The sequence below is a fragment of the Cotesia glomerata genome, linkage group LG3 (genome assembly GCF_020080835.1).
Source record: "Cotesia glomerata isolate CgM1 linkage group LG3, MPM_Cglom_v2.3, whole genome shotgun sequence".
Lineage (NCBI taxonomy): Eukaryota > Metazoa > Arthropoda > Insecta > Hymenoptera > Braconidae > Cotesia > Cotesia glomerata.
In genome coordinates this window covers 3,029,028-3,054,066 of record NC_058160.1, presented here as the reverse complement: position 1 = coordinate 3,054,066, position 25,039 = coordinate 3,029,028, and the positions used below count along the sequence as shown (strand labels likewise).

At 27.0% G+C, this 25,039-nt stretch overlaps 1 protein-coding gene across 2 annotated transcripts in view; it reads right to left on the bottom strand.

Annotated features, from left to right (window-relative positions):
* The window catches only part of LOC123262109, a 37,031-nt gene extending 18,070 nt beyond the window's left edge, over nt 1-18,961 (bottom strand). Inside the window, exon 1 of one of the 2 annotated variants that reach the window (XM_044724150.1) lies at nt 18,122-18,961. The gene's annotated coding sequence lies outside the window, so the exon portion shown is untranslated. Of the gene's footprint in view, nt 1-5,825; nt 6,009-18,121 lie in introns of those variants that run through there. The other variant, XM_044724151.1, reaches the window with a different exon arrangement.
* Between the last annotated feature and the right edge of the window lie 6,078 nt (nt 18,962-25,039).

Sequence of the window (25,039 nt, the reverse complement as noted above, 5' to 3'; positions counted from 1 at the left end):
GATATCTAACCCATGAATTTTTATTTTATGATTAAATCCGTTGGATCAAAAAAATAGAAGGAAATTTTTAATTTTTTAAACTGTTTAATGGCTGTGATATCACCCCGCGGTTGTTCGCGAAACATTTCTCGTGACAACATTCCTTTTACCCTTTAACGATCTCACGCACATCCTAACGACGCTCGTTAAACTTAATTGATATAGGAAGTGTTGAGTTTAAACGGGAGAATAACGCCATAAACTTTTAGAGAAAGATCGGATTTTTTATCGCTTATACTTATTTTTAAATAATTGATATATTTAAAGAACTTAGTGGTCAACTTGGGCTTACGACTACAACTAGAATAATTATTTAGTACTAATTATACGGTCTTTTGAATATTTAGAAGTTTAGTAACAATAAAATTATTAAGATCTTTGCTGCTTAGTCTGTTAAATTATTGCGGGTTTTTACGGGTTGAGTTTGTTTATATTTATATCACCTGGCGTAGTCAACAGATGGGTAGCGTGATGCGAACATAAATGTCAAATATATATGCCTGCGATTATAAATTTTTATCGTTGAATGTAAGTTTATAATAATTCTTTAACATGCAAATGCTATATATTATTGTTCCTCGAGTCAATTATTGGTTTTTTGGGATAAACAAGTAATTTATGAATGATCATATCTGATCACATATATGATCGTGTAAGATATATATGATCAAATATGATCATGTGAATTATGAATTATCATTATGGCTACACAGAAAGAAAAATTTCTTGACTGGAGAACAAAATTTTTGGCTCAAGAAAATTTTCGGGTGCCTGAAGGAAGACAGAAGTTGTGTTGGCTGAAGTAAAAATTTTTCTTGAAATTCTATTCTTGTTGGAAGTAATTTTTTCTTAATTCAAATTATCATAAATACTTGATACAATAAATTTTTATATTTGATCAAGATTTTTAGATACTTTAAGGAAGCAGCGCCACCTACTTCAGCTGAGAAAAAAATTTTCTCACCTTGAAAAAATTTTTCTCTTGAATGTTTGATACTCATTTTATATTATTTTAGCGTGCAATTATACATATTGAATGAAAAAAAAATGATTCCATATTATTTGATCTTTCCATTTGACATGTTAATCAATAAAAATATTAATGAAAATTTACTTCTATCTTTATATTTAATTTTTTGGAGCAAGAGGCTGAATTTTCTCAAAACAAGATTTTCTTAACTTAAATAAATTTTCTTGGATCAAGATACGTATTTCTTAGAGCAAGAGAATCAATTTTGTTGGAATAAGTGAAATTTCTTGTGTCAAAAAAAATTTTTTTTCGCTTAAAAAAATAATTAGGAAGAAAAATATTTTCTTGGTTCAAGTGAACCTTTTTTTCTGTGTAATGGTCGCATGATTATTTATGATCATATGTGATCACATATCGACGTTTTAATTAGCAAATTGTCTAACTCCATTTTAGAGAATTTTCCATTTACATGAAAAAACAATTGATTCAAAATTTAATATCACTTTAAAAAACCATTTAATATCATTAATATCTAATAGAAGTATAATATTTTGGTTTGAATCATTCAAATAACTTATAATTGGACTATTGCTGTATCAAAATGTTAAAAAATCACCCTCTAAAAAATAAGGAGCTAGACCAATTGCTAATTAGACCGTCGATATAACTATATGTAATCATGAATGACCTTACATGCTCATGTATGATCACGTGATCATGTATGACCATAGATGTGACCAAATATGATCACATATGATCATGATCATTAATGACCACGTATGAATCATTTTTTACGGTTTTTAGTTTTTTATATTGATTAAAAAATATAAAAAAAAAGTCTACTAAAAAAATAACAATTTCTTTAGTTCTATTTCCACCGACTAACAAATGAAACTAATTTATTAAAAATAAGAATAGAATTCATTCCTCAGCGATAAGTATTTACATCATTTGCTATCGTTGAAAAAATCATGTCCATATTTACATAACCTCGTAAGAAAAAGTGGCCTAGTCTCTTCAGACACATCTAATTAGTCTGGAGGTCACCGGTATAGTTATAAATTTATTAGAGACGAAACTCGTTTAGCATACAAAAATAAATAAGAATATTTGTAATTACATAATCTCATAGTAAACTGTTGAATCTCCTATAGTGTCTGATAGATATTTATTGCATTACCAAAATCGAGATGGATAAAAAATTGTTAAGCTAAAAAGCTCATCCATTAAAATAACAAATTAAGTAATCTAGCTGGTTTTATTTCCCTACTGGCAGACTGGGATATAGATCATTGTCCTCTGACCTGGGATTTTATTAAATCACGTTAATTATGGAATTTATTTCGCATAAATTAATAATATATTATGTTGATATTGAATAAAATATAAATTAATAATAAATATATTGCATACGGTACATTTAAATTTAGAAATATTTAAATATAAAATTTTTTTTTGCGATCATGAAATGGTGTAGGCCTACGCCATAAGATAAAACTTGGATTTATTTGTAATCGAACGTGAATTATTTGATCAAGTAGCTCATTACTCCTTATCATCTACGAGATACATAGGATTTTTTTATAAACATGTTTAAAATAATCGATGAAAGTTATTTAATTTAAAAAAAATTCATGAAAGCTAATATGGTAATTTTGTTTTTTGAGTTTTTATTTAGAGGCTGTTAATATCGGTATTCTGGATTAATTATCATTCTTATTGCATTACACTGGGATTTTATTGACTACAACGGTTAAAACTTGAAATTAAAACACACTGACTGATTTAAGATTTTAAAAAACTGGTTTTTTCATTTTTGTTAAACATTTTTTTTCTTACTTTTAAGCGGGAATTTTTAAAACAAAATACATATATACTAAGAGTTGTATTATTATCCAGTATGTGGAAGCTTAAAAACCGCTTGAGAAGAAATAGTAGACGTTTCAAAGTGTCATAATCTAAGAAAACATTTCACTCGTCTGAAGTGTCGTGCCTTCTATTAACAAGTTCTGCACGTGCACACTCGTCTTGTTTCGCAAACACTCGGAATAAAGCGTCAAGAACAAGAACTTTTGTTTATCTACAAACACCTCACGGCTCATAGATCTCAAATTTATTTTTTATCACATAATATATACTGTATACTGTTTTAAACATATATTCACTTTTGTTATGAATTTCCCGTTGATTAATTAACATGCTAATTACGCGGAACAAGATTTTTTTTTTATGAATTATTAATATTCTCTTAATAAAACATTATTGATTTCGGTATTTAATTAGGATTAATGTTTCATTTTTTTAAATATTTTTATATATCTTTCGATACTATTTTTAAATGATTTATAGTGTAAAAAATTTTTATAAGAACGGTTCTTTGACATTTGTCGTTTAATTTACAATTTACTGATTGGAATTATTTACGCTTACTAATACAAAAATACAGAAATTTTCAATTGAATTTTTTTTTTAAATTAAATTTCTTTTAAAACTAAATAAAGAATTAATTTTTTTAAATTAAATACAGAATCAAAAATTTTTAGATAGAAAAAAAAGTTTTGTCAAAAAAAAAAAATTTTAGTGTTTTTACCTTACTTAAAAAATTTTTTTTTAAGTATCAATAATTTTTTTTGCAATTAACAAAAAAATAAATAAATAAACAGTGATAAAAAATCGAATAGAAGTGATTGGTAATGATAATAAAAAAAAGCACCTGTCAGAAAAAAAATTAAAATTTAGCATTCCAGCTCATTTGCTAACCAACCGCGAACTCATCAAGTTATTTTTGCTTGGTTCGGGCCATATAACCGGTGGCCACATGTGGTCCCGGTATTTCTTCTTAAACTTTTCTCAATTTACGGTCGCTGTTGAAGACGAAAAAAAATAAAAAATTAAATAAGAAAAATTTTTAGTGGATTTATAAAAACCGAGTAAATAAGCAACTTGTTTTTGTAATTAGTTCCCGGTGTTACGTTTAATATTCCAGGGTCCAGCGGTTTCTTTTAACTTCTCTTCTGAATTATTTATAACCAAGTTGATCCGTCCCGATGAAACAACGTTTACTTGGCCAATCAAAATCATATCAAAGCTCCCATATTATGTCTGCACTTTAAATTTAAATTATTATTTGTAGTTTATGTCGCTTCCCATCAATATATTCTGACATGAGACGTTTAATGAGTGACATTAATTGTTGCGGATCAAATTTATTTACAGGTTCGCACATTTTTATCGCACGTGTAATAAACTCACAGGACATTAATTTCATGTATCAAATAACTCATTTTGTAATAAAGCAATGATGCTTTCTTATTTATCGTTTAAAAAGTTATTTTTCAGAGGAGAGTAATTTATATGAAAGCAGAGTAGAGTGGAGGGATATAAATAGCCCGAGTGAGGAAAAGAAATTGTCAAGGGGGTTGTCGCGGTGTCCAGTAAGTGGATTCGTGAAACAAGATCCAGTTCTCCAATTTGATCGGGAGTGTCCATTTTTTATTTTTTTTTATCGGGAACTTGTCACGCCCGGACTAATTAATGAGCCATTTTTTGTAACGGAATTTAAAAGAAATTTTGAGGCTCTTTATCCAAAGGTTTTTATTTAAATTTAGAAACTTTGAGGATGATATATATCATCACTTAATAAGAAATGAGTCAAGTTATCTTTGTATTAATATTTCATTTTTTACATTAAGATTCTTTTTAAGTTCATGTAGTTTTTTTTTTTTAATTTAAATTGTCCGGCGATTAATGATAAAAAAATGAGATTTCCAAAATTTTCATCACAAGTAGAACAATTTAAAAGAGAAAAAGTTTACTGACTCGTCAATTTTTCAATTCTTCAGAATTTGTTATGTTATTCGAAAAATGTTTCCAAAAATTCGAAAAATTTTGGTATTGACAATTTTTTTTTTTTTTAATTGTATATTTTCGACGCACAGTATAAAAAAAATATATTAACTTTGAAAAATTAATGCATCTCCTTTAAATTGTTGATTACAAGTTAAAATTTAAATCTAAAGACTTTTAAAATCAAAAAATCTTGATGAAATTGAATTTTTTGAATATTTTACCAGTTCTATTCTAATCCGCCGAAATGTATAGAACATGTTGAAAATAAAAATTTTTGAGTACCTTTATTTTACGATTTTTTACGACTAAAAATATGTGGAGCCCCACTATATAATTATTATAATTTTGGAGATTAATTAAATTTGAAATTAATTCTTTTAATTAATTTTCAGAAAAAATGTTTCAAGATTTTAATAAAAAATCAAAATCGTAAATTTTTTTACATTCAATCTTCATAATTTTAAAAAGCTAAAACAAAAAAGAAATTAAACATTGAATCCAAATAGATGATTGATAATTAATTCAATTAAACCAGTAATGAAAAGAGCAAATAACTTCAGCAATCCAACATAATAAATTAATTAAAATAATAAAATGATAGTAATCGATAGATAAAAGTATCAATCGACAATTTGATATCTTAGAAATAAGCACGTGCCAGTAGTACCAACAACCCAATTAAATTGACGCCTTAAATTACACGATTTCTCGGTGATCCGCGGGGCTATTAAAGTCTTCTCACAACTTAGATATAGATACTCACTTTTTATTATTTTTTATTATTATTATCTACATCTATCTCTCATAATATAACAACATATCTATGCGTTTTACGCACACGGTTTAATTTACACACATGAAGAAATAAACAAGTTAAGAACTATATAAAAGCGTTTGCGGTAAGAGTAAACAGGATAAGACTATAAGCGCATCTTGCGTGGAAAATATTTCCTCTTATTACACTCACCGAGCTCCACTCATCAGCTATACCACGTACACGGTAATAACACTAACTACGACAACTTTAATACAATAACAGTAACCATCAAGTCAACACAGAACGCGTGCGCTAAAATAAAATAAAAAATTATCAGATTTATCACCTGGCGACTTTGAGACTCGTTTATTTTTTCTTTTTTTTACTTTTTTTCATCTTTACCCGTAGCTCAGCTAAACTTTTGCATATAATACTAGTCTTTAGTACTCTTCGTGACCACCCGTTTAATTTGATACCTTTCAATTTTTAACCAACTGCTAATTTAAATTACCATTAGGTTTATATTTAGATTTAGATTTATATTTACCGGAGGTGTCGTGTTTACTTTCTCATTTTACGCGAAAATTAAACAACCTTTGATGCAATATATTTCAAAATTTTGCGGTTATTTTAATGCCATTCACCAAGTAATTCTTGATATTATTGTCAGAGTTTAATTTGGGGAAATTATAGAGGGAAGTTCACAGGCCGCCTGCTAGATGGCTGCGTATCGCTCTGTAATTTCGCCAGTGAAATTGTTATATTAAGAAGTTAAATATCAGTCATTTGTTGTGTTTAGTAATTTCAGTTCGTCTATGCAAACAGGTTTCTTCTAAACCGCATTGTGAAATCAGTACTTTTCTTTATAATTGTATAAGGGTGATTCTCTGTAAAGATGTTTTTTGCTGTCCCAGGCATTTTTTTATTGGAAAAATTGTTATTTTGTTACTAAAAAAAATTAGTAAAACGGTTCACCCTAAAGGCCATCCCTGCAACTTCCCGCTAATTCCATACCTGGGCGCTTAAAATTGTACTTATGACGTTTTTGAGATTTTTGAGCTCAAAATATAATTTATGTGATATTTTTAGCTCGCTGAGCTCAAAGAGATAGTATTTCTATGCATTTGAGCTCTTCGAGCTCAAAAGTCTGATAGAAGTTTCATAGAACACTACTTTTGGAATTTTCAAACCGCAATAATCACTCATAAGCTGATAAAAAATTTAATTGATTCAAAAGAAAAATTCTTGAACTATTGTTTTTTGACCTAAAAAAAAAATTAATTCGTATCAACTTCAAGTGCATAAAATAAAAGAAAAAACTTTAAATTAAATTCTTACCCACTTAACCTCTGCATAATAAAAAAAAAAGTAATTTTTATAAACGATGATTCGTATGAAAATTTTTGTCCTTAAATTAAAGTAAAAATCTTGGACCGGAATTTTTAACCTTCCAAATGGATTGATAAAAATAAAAAATGTATCGTATCACATATTGACATTCAATATCGACTGCACTTACAGTGTAATCTTGAGCTATCAAAAATAAAATTTAATTGAAATTTTTCGTTAAGAAAATTATAATAATAATATATAACGGATATTGTGACCGGGTATTAAATGTATATTTTAGGTTAAAGAGAGTCGAATAAACGAAGAGTAAAAAAAACCTTGTAATATTGTAATAAATATTATATTGCTACAAGATACTACAAAATGATTGTGACAAATGAATCACGGTAGATTCGAAATAAAATGTAATGTCAATACGCAGACATCCTCATCCATTATTCAATCGTACTTTTAGATACTCGACGGTAGATATAATACTGTACTGAGCTACTATACTGCATTCTCAGTGTTTGTTGGATTGGTTCGGATGCTGCAGCATGCAATGCACAATACAGCCGCAGTACAATTTGTGACAATCGATCTGAATGATTTATTACGCCGGCGTGTGAGTCGGTTTTCGCGATTTACAAATCCTGAGTAAAGGAATTCATTATTTTTCTTTAGGATGACAAACGACAAGTGAGACGAGAACCTGCATTGATATTGACTATCCACGATATCAATTTATTCATGTTAGAATTCATTTTTACTCGTACTGTCTACCCGCTACAAGCCCGGTGTCACAGATTCCGTTAATAATTTTTATATTACGGATGTTGTTACTCTACAAGACTAGACAATTCGGCCAATAAATTTTCTAATCTATCGATCTATTCTAATAAATGTGGAGATGTTTTTTTTTATGTATAACTGAAAGAACTACTAACCAAATAAACATATAATTTATTACATCAAAAGATGCAGCATATTTCGGAGAAGGATTTTTAGTAGATGGGCGATTCTCTGTAAGGACGTCCTAAATCTGTACAAAATTGTCCGACCAAATTATTTTTGATTTTATTAGAAAAAAAATTAACAAGGGCTACAAAACTATCAGCTTAATTATAATAAATAAACAGCCGAATTAATTTTTGCTTTTTCGATATTTGTGTATCTTTTGCCATATAACATGACAGGGGACTGATTGCCAGGGGACTGATTTTTTTTATCAAATTGAGAAAAATCAAGCAAACTATTTCAATGCATTCAACTTTTCAAGTTCTCAATGAATGTTTACATTAATTAGAATAATATTAAGACTTATGGATCCAATTTTATAAATAAATTATAAATAAAAATAGTTGCCAGGGGACTGAGTTTTGAAGTGGCCCAGAAACATATTTCCAGCACAAACGGTGCTTTGACACTAAATAAAATGCCGATAAAGCGATAACAGCACTATGGTTATTAACTCAAGGCTAGTTAGATCCTTATGAACTTTACAAAAGGTAAAATAACACGCTGGATTTTTTTTTTTGGCTTTGAACTTCTGGCAGGGGACTGATCTTAAAATGCCTGGGACAAACTTTGGTTTAATGAATTTAATGAAAAAAATTAATTTTCGGTACTTTTTATTGAAGAAGATTGTTAGTTAACTAATTAAGTTTATAAACATTATGGACCAAATTATATATTATTGACGAATAACTTAAAATTTAATCTTAAAGTTTTAATTATGGGAATGGGACAGCACAGGGGACTGACATTTCGGTGGTTTAAGAATTTATAGCAAAAAAACCAAAATTTATTCCATTTTAATTTTCAATGCTCCAAATAGAAATGTTTTTTTACTTTCGTAATAAATTTTTTTTAGTAACAAAATAACAATTTTTCTAATAAAAAAATGCCTGGGACAGCTAAAAACATCCTTACAGAGAATCACCCATATAATACATGATCAATTGTTCACTTGTAACTTATATTTTTTGGCTCAGAAAATAATAAGTTTCAATTATAAATTCGTTCTTTTCAATTACAATTTATTTGAAATAAAAATAATAATTCAATGACTTATTTTTTAATAAACATTTATTTATTTAATGACATTTAATTTGATATGAAGTAAAATTAAAATAATAAATAATTTTGAAATTTTAATTTAAATATCAAGTTAACTAAAAAAGCATTTTTACACAGGAAAAAAAAATTTATTTTAAACAAGTTAATAATTTTGAGTAAAAATTCTTAAATTGAGAAATTTTTCTTGGTTTAAGTAAATTTTACTTGATTCAAGACAATGAAACTCTTCAAAAAAAATTATCAAATCAATAGACGTCAAATTAATCTCTTAAAATCAATTTTTTCGTAGTTAATGTTTTAAGTTTATAATATTTCGTAAATATTTTTTTAGTTGAAAAATGAATAAGTTTTCATTAAAAATCACTTCTTTTTTAATTTTATTTAAGTAAATAAAACGTAATAATTATATTGTTAATTGAATAATTTGATATTTTTAAATTCAACAATATTATTGCTATGATAATAGAGATGTCAGTATACAACACTGAAAATTATAAACGTTCACAAAAGTTCTTCAAAATATAATTGAGCGTAAAAGCTGATATAAAATTAAAAAATTGTTTTACTAAAAAAATTTGAATCTTTTTTCGTAGATAAAAGCTTTGAATTTTTTTTATGAAAGAAAAAAGTCTAAAATAAGTATCGTATTTTTTTATCTGACGGTAATTATGATTATAAAGAACTAATTTAAAGAAAATAACGAGTATATCATTCGGTTTTAATGACATTATTTAACGCTGAAATTTATTGTAACTCTCCACAATAATTTTTATGAAATTAAATTAAGTGACTGGGTAGTAAAATGCAAAATGAGTCTTAAAAAAATCTCTCAAAACATCGTGAACGTGCTCGTAAGAAATATAATTACAGATTACGAGGAGCATTTAAGAGTTTTTAAGCACGAGAAATTTGGTGGAAAAAAAAGACAGATAGTATAGACGGACAGAGGTAACTTGAATTCCGATGGTTCTTTTTTATATGTAATACAATAATATCTTATTTAAAGATTCAAGACCGAGGTAATCTACCGTAAAATCAATTGTGTTAAGTACAACAGCATACTTTGATTTGATTAATACATTAGTGTCTATTAGTCATCCTTAGACTGTTACTTTGTCTAAATTGAAGTTTTCCGACCGTTAGAAATTTATTCCGAATTTAAAATCAAATTGTTATGACAAATATATCTAATATCATAATTATTATAAACTATTATATCATAAATATCAATATTCATTTATTTACTAAAAATATACTTATTTATTTCAGTATTTATATTCACATAAATCATTGACACTATTTTCTAGTTTAAGATCTATCTGAGTTTATTATGACGGAAAGGCGCTAACAACTGTTTCAACTTGTAAATTGAGTTTTTATCATCGTAAACATCGCGACGAGAAAGTTTTTTCATAACTTTATATGCACACACTCAAGAAAAGATATTTACTTCTAAAGTAAGAAAAAAATAATTTTCAAGCATTAAACTCAAATTGATAAAAGAAGTTTATTATTTTGAAAGTAAAACAAAATTTAATTTGATATTTTTTTTTCATTAAAATTTGAATAGAATTTTTTTTTCAATGTTTTTTCAATTAATATTTATCAAAAGTTTCGTTCTTTATAAAGACATTCTAATTAGCTTTTTTTTTTAGATGAAATGAAATGGAAAAATTTTAAAGATAGAAACACATATTAAAATAATTTGAAAAACAATCTCGTAATTACTTTTTTTGATATTAGACTAGTTTAAATAATTATATCCTCAACATTAACACTTATCTAAATGTTTTACTATTTTAATTTGAATTAGATAAAGCATCAATTTCTTTTTAAGTGATACTTAAAAATCTCAAACTTTTGAGACGTTCCAAGCTTTTAAAACCAAAATTCAGGTTACATTAATTAGTAATATACTTTATATACTAATCTATATAATTAAGAAAATAAGGAAAAATTTATACGGTTATATTTTTGTTTTAAAATGGGTTTATACAGTTAAATTTGGTATTAGAAAGGCCTTGACATGAATTTAGACCTTTTCTCGATTTCATAAATTTTTTTGATGACAGTCAATTTCTTATGTTAATTATTCGGAGCAGTTTTTAAGGAAGTTCGAGGGTAACTAATGAGTCAAAATAATGTTAAAATTTTTTTTTAATTTTAGCCTTCCCAATATTCGTCAAAATTCTTTAATTTAATTTAAAATAATTTAAACAATTTAATAATTGATGATTTTGACTTATTTAATAAATTAGAATAATAAAATGACTTTGGTATTTATTATCTTGCCGGAATAAATAAACAGATTTGGCAATAGCGCGCTTGATTATACCCATAACAGAGACGTGGATGAGTGTGTGAGTTAAACATTTCTCTCTCTGTAACTATATTTCTATCCTTTTCTTTTTTCTCAGCTATTGACGCGATGTTGTCAAATCTTTATTCGAATAAATGGCTGACGATAAACGAGTTACAAACATAAAATTTGACTTTAAATATTTCAAAAATTATATCGGTAATGTATTATTATTAAATTGTTTTTATATTTTGCAATAATCCAAGTTTCTTGTGTATAGTTTTTTATCCGTTAAAGTTGGGAGGTTAATATTGAAAAAAATAATTAAAGTCTCGACCAAAGTTTGTCCGCCATAAGAGCCCGTGTATAAGGAGATAAAATATGTGATTTTTAAAATTTAATATCTAAGTAACTAAACGGTGAATCTTTTTAAAATTTTGGGATTAAATAAATGACGTATTTATTTATACGTATACTTAATTTCAAAGCTCAAAGTTGGAAATTATTTTTTACATTAGATTCGCTCGAACCTCCTTAATGGTTGGTTGGTTCTATAAATTTGTTCCGTGACATTGGTCCATTAAACTATTGCCAATTAATTCTGTCATAGCCATATTATTTTTCAAACTTATTTTGAGTGCCCAAAATATTATGCATTATGTTAAAAAATATCGAAAAATTTTTGAGCCAAATTTTTTAATCTTTTTTTGCAATTCTCGGCAGTCCAAAGCTGCTTCTAGTTGCTACTTCAAAGAATTTAACAGAAATACCCGTTTGAAGAACTAAAATCGTTTTTACATTAATCACCAGACTTTTGATAAAATAAAAGTTCTGGAGTATTAGTATATAAATAACTTATTTATAAAAGTAACCAAGTATAATAATGATAACCAGTAATCGGTAATCGTAAATTGAAATCTTGAGTAGAGACGAAAGACGAGCTGTTCTTAGTTGTATTATAACGTTATCACACGATCGAGTATCCATAAATCCGAATATACGTCCGATAATTCTGTGAAATCGCGTAATCTATGCTAGGACTTGTCGAAGGAGTTGTTTTTATTATTTTTATATTTTAATTAAAAGTTTTATTTTAGTAAATTCTTATGAGGATTCTAACTGCGTGAAAGGTGTAAATTATTGCGCTCGTGGCATTAACTCTTCAAAATATTAATATAAACGGTTAAGTTTTACGAGTAATCAGAAATAAAATCGCTCGTTAAATTTTAATATTCGTTATTTATTTACAAGATATTTAAAATAAATTAATGATCTAATCAATAAATTTTTTATAAATAAATAAATAAGAAAGTATTAATGGAATGGTTTATAATTACTTGTTAAATAAATAATATTGATGATCTTGGACTCAATTATAAAAAGATAAATATTAAGAGTAAATAAGATATATGAATTAATAATAATAATTAGTAAAAAATGTGAAATTTTAATTAATATTCGTGATATGTGAAAGTAAAATCAACTTCTTACAGTAAGCCTTAGATAAAATAATTGGTACAACAATATTTATCTTTATTTTCCTATGAACATTAAACATTAACCCTGAACGGCATTGAATATTTAATACGGCTTGGAACAAACCAGTAGCACACGCGTGACATTCCAGAAAGTCATGAAAGCAAAGACTTTACTCCCTACTCCTTCTACTATTCGATCTTTTAGTTATGTATGAACGATTCCAGAAAACCGTTCCTTTTTGTCGTTTTTCAGCTTTGCATTATTTCCCTCCCTCACTACCGCTATGCGCAGCGTCCTTTATAAACATATATATGTGTATGTATATTTATATAACCATTCGGTGCTTCTCGCTTCGACGAAGCATTCGATAAGGATGTTGGAATGGCAACAACCATCATTTTTTTATCCCGTAAATTCTAACATCGGCATACAACCTGCGAATTTTTTTGTTATTATAAATTGTCTAATTTATTACGAAGAAAAAAATTTTCAATAATAATAATAATTTTAAAAAAATGATGATTTTTATAGGATAAATTTTATACTCGTAGAAAAGTAAAAATTTTACAAACTGAAAAATTTTCAAACTTGCATCAGAAAAAAAATTTATCTTAAATATTTTAAAAATAAAAATGGTAACAAACTTTTTTTGATACAATGGTGAAAAATTTTTTTCATATATGGGTGATTCTCTGTAAGGATGTTTTTTGCTGTCCCAGGCATTTTTTTTTATTAGAAAAATTGTTATTTTGTTACTAAAAAAAATTTATTACGAAAGTAAAAAAACATTTCTATTTTGAGCATTGAAAATTAAAATGAAATAAATTTTGGTTTTTTTGCTATAAATTCGTAAACCACCGAAATAAGTCCCCTAGGGTGTCCCATTCCCAAAATTCAAACTTTAAGATTAAATTTTAAGTTGTTCGTCCATAATATATAATTTGGTCCATAATGTTTATAAACTTAATTAGTTAACTAACAATCTTCTTCAATAAAAAGTACCGAAAATTAATTTGTTTCATTAAATTCATTAAACCAAAGTTTGTCCCAGGCATTTTAAGAACAGTCCCCTGCCAGAAGTTCAAAGCCAAAAAAAAATCCAGCGTGTTATTTTACCTTTTGTAAGGTTTATAAGGATCTAACTAGCCTTGAGTTAATAACCATAGGGCTGTTAGCGCTTTATCGCCATTTTATTTAGTGTCAAAGCACCGTTTGTGCTGGAAATATGTGTCTGGGCCACTTCAAAACTCAGTCCCCTGGCAACTATTTTTATTTATAATTTATTTATAAAATTGGATCCATAAGTCTTAATATTATTCTAATTAATGTAAACATTCATTAAGAACTTGAAAAGTTGAATGCATTGAAATAGTTTGCTTGATTTTTCTCAATTTGATAAAAAAAAAAACACTCCCCTGGCAAACAGTCCCCTGTCATATTATATGGCAAAAGATACACAAATATCGAAAAAGCAAAAATTGAATCGGCTTTTTATTTATTATGATTAAGCTGATAGTTTTATAGCCCTTGTTAATTTTTTTTCTAATAAAATCAAAAATAATTTGGTCGGACAATTTTGTACAGATTTAAGACGTCCTTACAGAGAATCACCCATATAGATTATAAATTAATTTTCATGACTGTAAATCACTCAAATAATGAATGAAAAAAAAAATATCTAAATGAATGCATACAATGTAAAGTAATATTAGCCATGTCTTGATCGCGCATTGAACTCGTTCCTTTAATACAATATACCAAGAAAATGAGTCTAATGCCCGAGGTGGTCATACCCCCATGGAAATTCATCGAGCCGTAATAATCTTAAACCCCCAACTATGTTATAATAATGACGCATTAATTAATATTTATAGTTTAACCACGTGCCCATGACGCCTAGCTTCCTCTGCATAATTTTTTATATTCTTTCTTCTATATTATATCCATTTTACTCGACATAACATAACGCGGAAATAATTTAAGGTTAAAATAAAAATACTTATTTTTGCAAAAAAATAAATAACGCGTAAAGACCATCAGGAATTAAAAGCAATTACTAATTTGTTACATAGAGTTATTTTTCCAATTGTCGATTATGATTACGAATTACGAGCAGGATATTTTTTAATTAACAATTAAAGTTCACGATGACTCGATAGTACTGTTGCAATTGACATTTTGATTTTAATAATAGTAATAGTAACAATAATAAAAGTTATGATAAAATTGACACGGAAGTTGCGATGGTCAGTAATATCTTCCATATGGTCAATAGCGCACGGAACTCTGGAGTCTGCGTCAGATGTTGGGTTTTGTTTGTAATTTTTATTTTCTTAACAAGAAAAACAAGAATTTTCTTAGCGTTCAAATTTTTTTCTCTAAAGAAAATATTTTTTCTCTAAATAAATATTTGTTTAATATTCATAAGTATTTGTTAACTGTTAATAAACAAATGCATTTATTAACAGTTAAAAAATTCTTTTGTTAGTTTCTTGAAAAATATTTTAAAATAACATTCAAAGAAAAAGTTTTATTGCTTGCAATATTTTCTAGGCGTAAAAATTCAAAAATTTAAATAAAAACTCACTAGATAAATTTGAGTATAAAATTTCTATTTATTTTACCTTCTTCCGCGGCATAAATAAATAAAATATGAGTATTTATAATATAGATATAGTATTATAAATATAATCATAGAACAAAGCAATCTCTCTCTATTCTACTTTTTAAACGTCAGTGCGAAGTATCTTCATCCTTAATATACTCTTTAAATTAACAATTAGCAGTGAAAATACTATATCAGCCTGTAAATTATTGAATAATCGACCGAAAATTTTCTCAAGGTGAAATTCTCACTTAAACTTTCGTTACAGCTTAATATCAAAGTTAATGAGATAATTAAATAATTAGATAATTTTATTTTATTTATTTTCACATAACTTTTTTTTTCTTAACATATGTGTCGTGGGATTTTTTTAGAGCAGATTATTTCTCCGTAATTGTCGTACTATTTTCATGTATAGTATAAAACCATCTCGACAAATTAATTACTGCCCCAATTAAGCGTCATAGTTATTTATAAAATTTAATTTATAATAATTCGCATTATGTATTTACATTTTTATTATAACTATAACTAATTATGATTATGATTTTTAATTATTTATTCAGTAATATATAAGATGAAAAATCACTCTGTAATTAATGAGTTAAAATTATTCAAATATTGTGTAATTAAATGAAAATTACGGAAGTATTTACATTTGCTAGTACAACAGGTGTCTTATCGACGTTAGTACTTGTTGCAACTTTTTAACTACTATACACATAAAATCATACGGTGCAACAAGTGTCAAAGCAAACGACCGTGACATATCACAATGTCGATATATGCTTGTTATTATTATTACATGTATGTTTGAAGATATTTTTAGAGCTTCTAAGTACTTGCAAACTTTACTTTAATTTTTTTTAAATGTATATTTGTCTACATTAAAATAAAAAATTTGTTAGTAAGGTAAAAGCCCCAATAGATGACCATGTACCAGTATATGATCACTCCATGTATTTGTATATCTATATTCACTAATATAGGTATACAAATACATGGAGTGATCATATACTGGTACATGATCATCTATTGGGGCTTTTACCTTATAATAATAATTATAAATATTTTTTTAACTTAAAAGATCTAAAATTTTAAATTTCGAAAAAATCAAAAAGCTCATAAATTTACTTATTTTATCAATAGAAATTTTTGAATAAACTAAAAATTTTTGATTTTTTTGTGGATTCAAAAAGACAAAAATTAAAAATTTTTTTTATTTCTTTTGAGAAAATTTTTAAATAAAATAAAAATATATTTAAAAAAAATGAATATTTTTAATTTTGGGAATTTTATTTAACTAAAAATTAGAAGAAATTTTTCAAAAAATTTTGAATTAAAAAAAATCCAAATTTCGATCTTTAATTACACTTTACAATTACAGTTTCTAAAAAAATTCAAAATTATCTCAATAAATCAATAAAAATAAAATCAAAAATATTCTTTTAGAATTTAGTCTAAAAAAATTAATTGCACAAAAATGGCTTTAACGATGTTGGAATAAAAATAATAAAACAATTCATCGAAGCAAATAAAATAGGACATAGTCGAGAGTTTAAAAGAATGAAAAGTATTTAAACTCTCGCGCGTGCAGATCGTGAAAATTTACTGAGTAGTACGTGATGGTTAATGTTATTATTATACACATCTAAACTATTTACTTATATGTGTGTGTCATAGAGATGAAGATGAGTTGATCATAGTTATGAACAAAGTAGGCTATTACCTACTTCACTATCAGTCTTATCTAGTTTGGGTTAGCGTAATTGTCATTAAATCTATCATCGCGATCAAATCATAATGATAATTTACAATTTATCAATGTCGGTTGTCGGGAAAGGAAATTATTTATCAGTAATATTTCCACCATAATTCATATGATAATATGTATACATTCGCTCGTTTAAATAAAGCACCGATGCTCAGTAATAGCCGGTAATTTGTTGATTGATTGCGGGGTTGTCTTTTCAGTCGTTTTATCAAGATTTATCTTGTCTCTGCATCTATTACATCATTGCGGGAGAGTTGAGGAGCAAAAAGAGCTGAGAGTAATTTTATATATAAGTATAAGATCGAGAGGAGTTGTAATAAAGTAAGAAGCTAATAAGGACTGAGATTGAGAGATCAAGGGTACTAGAGCGGAGGTGTGTCGTTTACTAGTTCACAATTTCTCTTTTAATCTTCTTCCTTTACTTCCGCTCAGTTTTATCTATTTTCATCCGGTTTGATTAATCGGTTATAAATTAGATCAATATTTACACGTCTTAAAAAAAGTTTTTTTAATTAAAATTTTCAATGGCTAAAATATAAAAATATTCATTTTTTTTTAATATTAAAATTATAATAAATTTTTTTTATCAAAATCTGATGAAAAATGTTTTTTTTTTTTTTTTTTTTTTTTTTTACCGTAAAAATAAAGATTAAATTTCAATAAAAATTTTTTTTAATAAAAAAAAATAATTTTTATTAAAAATTTTTTTTCGTAGCGAATCAAGAAAATTTTAAATGAATTTCAATATTTACAGTTGTAAAACTTTTGTTTTATAATTCTTATAATTTTAAAGTTTAAAATTATTAATAAATTTTACTGTATTTTTTATCATTAGAAAAATAATAAATTGCTCCAATTCTTTCAAAAATTCATTAATTAAATTTTTTTTTCATACATTAAAATTCTAGAAAAAATTATGAAAAGATTTAAAAAAAACTCACCTGATAATTTCACAATTTAAAGTTTACAAGGAAATAACTTCCATTACCATACTTAATTAAAAACCACAATTAAATACACAATAAATAAATAATTCACATCACAAATCAAGTAACTCAAAAAAAAAAAAATAAAAAAAAAACCAATAAAAAAATAACAATGTCACAATATTGACCGTGACATTGTCCCGTGACACAGAGAATAAAAATAGGGTGGTTGATCTTGTGAGCAAGGTGGTCGGGTAGTTTGTGTCAAGTGTCTGGGGGAAGACTCACCGAGTCTTCCGAATGCTGGTATAACCGCGACACTTTACCTACCAGTACTCATCTCACTCCTCTTTCTTTTCCTTATCCTTTTTTTACCTTCGTCCTGTCCTCTTCCACGCTGTACACATGCATGCTCGCCGCTTGTTTAATATAATACAAACTCCCCCACTTTCATTCCGTCCGCTGCACATACAACAAAATACACTCACACATCCACCAACTAAACTCTTAACTCTCTTAAAGTTAACTTACACTTATAAGTATTACATCTGTTATTTCTCTTTCTCTTTCTCCACTGACATGAGTCTGTTCCTCTAGACTTAACGTATATTACAACTCAACACATCACAACTCTTACCTGTGTTGAATTAACGCGAGTTTGCGCGTTACTTGTTAATAAAATCATCCAAATAGTGCTAAATAATAAAATATCGCAGTTGTATTATCGCGGCGGCGTATTCATTCTTATTTATTACTTGACATGCGCTTGGTTAATACAATTGATTTTTGACTCACGTCAATCAGTTTCGTTTATCCATTGGCACCTCGAGCAGGTAGTTTTTTTTTTTCTAAAAACTTATAAAGATTATTAATTTTGGTAATATATGAAAGTAAGGTCGCACATATTTTCAGCCATGAAAAATTTTAAAATTTATTTGTTCATGTATTTTTTTTTTTTTTTAATGTTATATTCTTCGGCGGATTAATAATAGATTAAAAAATTTTTCCAAAAAATTGAATTTCATAAAGATTTTTGGGCTTGAAAATTTCTCAAAATGTAATTTCGATTTTTGATAAACTATTTGAACGTAATGCATTAATTATTTAATATTGTGAGATTTATTTTGACGTTGCGTATCAAAAGTAGAAAAATAAAAAAATCACCGATCCGTCAATTTTTAAATTCAGAATTTGGTGAAATAAGTGAAATTGTGGCTCTCATTTTATTCAATGTATTCACTCAAAATAGTGAAAATTCGATGTATTGAAAATTTTTTTTTTAATTTTCTTTTTTCGGTGCGCAGTATGAAAAAAAAAATATATTAACTTCTACACTAAAAAAAAAAATTAACTTGAAACAAGAGAAAAATTCTTGAATTAAATAAAATTTACTTAAACCAAGAAAAATTTCTTAGTTAAAGAATTTTTCTACTCAAATCAAGAAGATGAAATACTTCAAAATTATTTACTTGTTTCAAGTTAATTTTTTTTTTTGTGTATTACTGAATGCATCACCTTAATATTGTTGATTACAAGTTAAATTTTGAATCCAAAGACTTTTAAAATCCAAAAATCTTTATGAAGTTCGATTATTTGAAAATTTTACCGATTTTCATCTTCAATCTGCCGAAAAATAAAACATGTTGAAAATAAAATTTTTTAATATCTTTATTTTTCGATTTTATACGACTGAAAAAAGGTAAAGTCCCATTTCTATATAATTATTCTAATTTTTTTTTTTAATTAATTTTAAACAGTGAATTACGGTAAGTTTCATGAGGTGAAGTCGAAGAATCTAAATTAAAATTGTATTGATATTTAAATTCATCATTATATTAATAAACTTACATGGGTATAAATCATAGCTCTACTTGATTGATAATTGATTGAATAATTTCAGCCCTCGTGATAGTGGGTTGGTGTACTATAACTTATAACGCCGATTGCCGTTTATGTACATAAATAAATAATAACGCGAGCGAGTAGAGAGTACAAGTGTTGACCTCAGTGTTTGCATGCAATTATCACACACGCGCTTGATGGTGTATTAATACTAAATAAAATAATAATTATTGACGTGACGGCTATAATTGCTACTGATAACTCTGTAATAACTTTATGATTTATTCATACCGAGTTCACTGGTTCGTTTATGCTTAGTTATTATTTAACCACTGGTTCGGTCAATTGAATCGTTGCTTTCATTCATTAATGTGTTTAAATATTCAATTTTAATTGATGAGATTTTGAAAACGTGGTTTTTGTAATAATATAACAAAAAAATGAATATTCAATTGTTGGTTTTTGATTTTTCGATTTTGTTTTTCAAATGAATATATTTTTTTTCATTTTTCTATTTGTATTTTTTTTTTTATCATAGGAAATTTTGATATTTCATTGAATTTCAGTATTTTAATAACTTATTTCATAATAAAAAAAAATATTTAAGAATTGTTAACAAATTCCTAAAATTTAAATGTTTATTAATTGATTAATTTATTTTTAAATTTACTGATATAAAACTAAAAGAACCGTATGATCTTGAAAGTAGATTAATTATCAAAAATTAAACACTGACTTATCAGGTCGAATTAGTTGAAAAATTCGTTTATCGTGATCGAAATTATACTTGTTCGAAAAAAATTCTCTTTATACTGGAAGAATTTTCAATTTAAAGCGCTTGAACGCTGCGACTAATTTAATGACCGAGTTAAGATAAGCTTTAAGAACCTTTTAAAAAAAGATTTTTTTAAAAATTAAATTAGTGAAGACATTTCATCTTTAAGAAAAAATATAAAATAATTAGTAACTTAACCATAGTGTGATATTTAATGTAATACTTTCACAATAAAAAAAAATTTTTTTTATAAGGAAATTTATTCATCAAGTAGAAATAATGATTTAGTATTTTAAATCCGATTTTTGAATAAAATTTTTTTGTGTAAATAAATTTATATAGATGTTAGAAAAAAAAATGAATTTAATGATTAATAATTATTAATTCACATTTAAAATATTGAATGTGAATTATACCCCTAAAAAAAAATATAAAATAATTAGTAAGTTAACCATAGTGTGATATTTAATGTAACACTCACAATAAAAAAAAATTTTTTATAAGGTAATTTATTTATCAAGTAGAAATCATGATCTAGTATTTTAAATCCGATTTTTCAATAAAATTTTTTTGTATAAATAAATTTATATAGATGTTAGAAAAAAAAATGAATTTAATGATTAATAATTATTAATTCACATTTAAAATATTGAATGTGAATTATACCCCAGTGTTAAAGGTAACGTGTCATATACCCGTGACAAATTGGCTATGACTTGTGATTATCCAAACTAACGATTATCCGTAGACCAGTAGAATTAAATAACAACAATAGTAATAATGTAAAAATGACACAAAGGCGTTGTTGGACGCATGGTAGAAGTTGGATGAATAACGTATAGCACTGGTATAGGGGGAAAGTACTTATATCATGGTATCGTGAACATATACAATATATATATATATATATATATATATATATATATATATATATATATATATATATATATATGTAAAGTTAAATATGATGTTAAGCTACAGTTAGATATCTGCTGCAGGCAACATGTGGCCAAGCTACTTATACTCTGTACCACACCACCTGACTTACTAGGAAGTCCAACATAGTCTCGAGTCATACTTGTCATGGCTAAAGAACTTTATCCATCATTACAAATCACAGCCACCTGCACCTACTGAGATTTAAACTATCATTTATTACTAAAATTTTTTTTTATTTATCTGTAAAAAATTTAATATTTGTTTTGAAATTTAGGTATTGTTTTTTAACTTGAAATTAGGATAAAAGCAATAATTATTTCTCTGTTACACTTTTATGCCTAGTGAAAAATATATATGTTTAGTAACAAGTCGTGCGATTCAACTTTTATCTACAGCAAAATGGATTCTATTGACAAAATGGTGGTACGCGCATGCGCCCTCGAATTATAGATATTTGATATTAGTAGAATAATTTAAATAAAATGAGTATTTTGATGGAATAAAAAAATAGTGGTCGAAATATAAATATACATTGAGAATAAATAAAATATCGCGTTACTAATACATAGAAAAAAAAAATTAATTTGAATCAAGACAAAAATTCTTGAACCAAGAAAATAATTTTGAAAAGTTATTCTTGCGCCGCCTGGCGTGTGTAATTGCAAGCTGTCAAATAGGGGAAGGACGGGCAAAACGGATATGTTAATTTGAAAATGAAATAACAAATATATATTACAATCATATCCATTCTTAACTTTGGCTAATAATTTTTTGGGTAATTGAAGTTTATAATTAAAGTAAAATAAAAATAATAACAAAGAAATTCTTCTTCGAAATTAAAAAAAAAAAAAAAGTCAACATTATTCGTTTTGCCCTACCAGGGCGGGCAAAATGAATACTCAGGTCGCGTAAAACGAATACTGATTGGAAAATACATTTTAATCAAAACAATCGTCGCAAAAATATCAACCGCGTCCTGAATATGAAGAAAAAAAATCAAATCTGCATCGTCCTTAACAACATTAAACTAAGTATTGTATACTTACGATTTAAAATTTTATTTTTTTTCCTAAATTTCAATATTTATAAAAAAAAATTCCCACAAGTATGCAAAACCAATGCTTTATCGATAACGGTAAGTGTAGTTACATAATAGATTGATAGATTGCTGTCTAAAATGTTTCTATCGACCGACCAGCAATTTAAAACGATTATTCATTTTACCCGCCCTCTCCGTCTTGCCCGTCCGTCCCCTATCTTTTTTTCACTGTAGTTTCCCATCTAATATAAGATTAGCATGCACCCTTATATTATTTAGTCTCTGGCCGTCCGCTTTTTACATAAGAAAAAAGTTAAAATCTAAAAATCTGGGTCGCTATAGTTAGTGCTGATTATTTTTAATCATTTTAAATAGAAATTATAAAGATAATTGATAATAATCAAGTAATACGCGTAATAAAAAGCATGAACTACTATTATAAAATATCATATAAAAAAAATCAAAATAAATTTGAAAAAAAATTTGTAACCTCAAAAAACCGTTCTGCTTACGGTATATACATACTCGGTAGTCTGGCTTGAGAACGGAACTTGGCGCCAGACTCTATCGAGTCTGTTGATTTACTTAAACCAAGAAAAATATCTTAGTTTAAGAATTTCTCTACTAAAATCAAGAATATAGATTTCTTCAAAATTATTTACTTGATTCAAGTTAATTGTTTTTTCTGTTTATGCTAAATAATATTTTTTTTTGCCCTCCGGGCGGAAAGTGGCAACTTTTGTCCCACTGCGCTAAGCAAAGTTGCAGCTTTTCACCTTCGTCGGACAAAAAAATAGTATACAATACAGCTCTTGGAAAGTAAAAAAGAAAACTTCAGATCACATGTTTGTCGACCTCGGCTTCGCTTCGACCAACAATTACATGTAATCTGAAGCTTTTCTTATTTTCCTTTCCAAAGAGTGTAATATACTATTGCTCTAATTAACTTGAAAATGTGTACAACGTTTAAATCTGTGGCAAAAATTACAAAAAAAGTCTAAATATATAAATGAAATATTTTTATTCATATATGCCCTCCCAGCTTCAAGAATTTTTTTTCTTAAAAAGCCAAGATATGACCACGCATGGTCAGGTCTGACCAGGCATGGCCTATGCATGGTCAGGTATGAAGCGTTAAATACGTTCAAACCCGATTATGCATGAACAGCCATGACCATACATGAGAAAGCCTGATTATATCTGAACATATTTAAATCTTTAGATATGATCATGTCTGATCAGTCATGGTCAAACCTGAAGTATATAACGCCTCAGACATAAGCAGGCGTGAGCAGAAATGGTCAGACGTGAAAGTATTTTACTCTTCAAGCATGACCATGTCTAATTTTAGACCTGATCATATTTGAACAGGTATGGTGATGTCTGAACATTTTTTCCTGGGAAAGCTTAAATTTTCAATGAAAGTTATATACCTGGAATTTATAAGACAAAAAAATTTTGAAACTGATAAATATATTATAGATAACACTAGATATTTTCACCATTAGTAAAAACAAGTGCGAGTTGTATCTTATAAGTTTTTTAAACTTACTTCAACATATCAGGCCGAGGCTTTTTTTTACTCTTCATAATTGGTCAAATATGATCATCCATGAGCAGGCATGATCTTACATGAACAAGCCTAGTCACACCTAATAAATATTTATGTTATAAGGTCGTGAAGTAGCGGTTTTTTGACAGCGACGATATTTTGATATGAGCTTAAGGTTTGTGGCGGAAAGGTTCGAAACGGGCGTAACTTTAACGTCCGAGGCGTAGACAAGGATGGAAATTTACGCTCGTTTTCGTACATTCGCGTCACAAACTTTAAAGCGAGTATCATAAAATCGTCGTTGTCAAAATCACCACTTAGTGGCCAAATGACATACAATATTTTTTGTTATTATCGCTCCATAAGTTTAACTTTTGAGGGATAGGAGGCAAATAATGACATATTCAAATTTTATGAAGTTTCACAAGAGCAAAAAAACTTAATTTTATATTAAATATCTTTTTATTAATATTTATTTATGACGTGGTTGTTATTTTATTAACATTAGGTCCGCTTCGTAATAAACTGCCGGCAGAGAAATAATTAGCGCCACTCAATAGTAACTAAGTTTAAAATTTACTCAAAATCCATCGGTCGGTACACTAGAATTTGATTTATTTCGTTCTAAATTTCATCCGATTGTACAAGGACAGTACGGAAAAAAAGGGAGAAGTAAATTTTGCGGCCTAGCCCCTAATAGCCACGCTTTGATTAAAAGTAGTTGGATTTCAGCAGTTACAGTTAACTTGACATCAAGTTTGCCGTAAATTTTTACTGTACAACAGT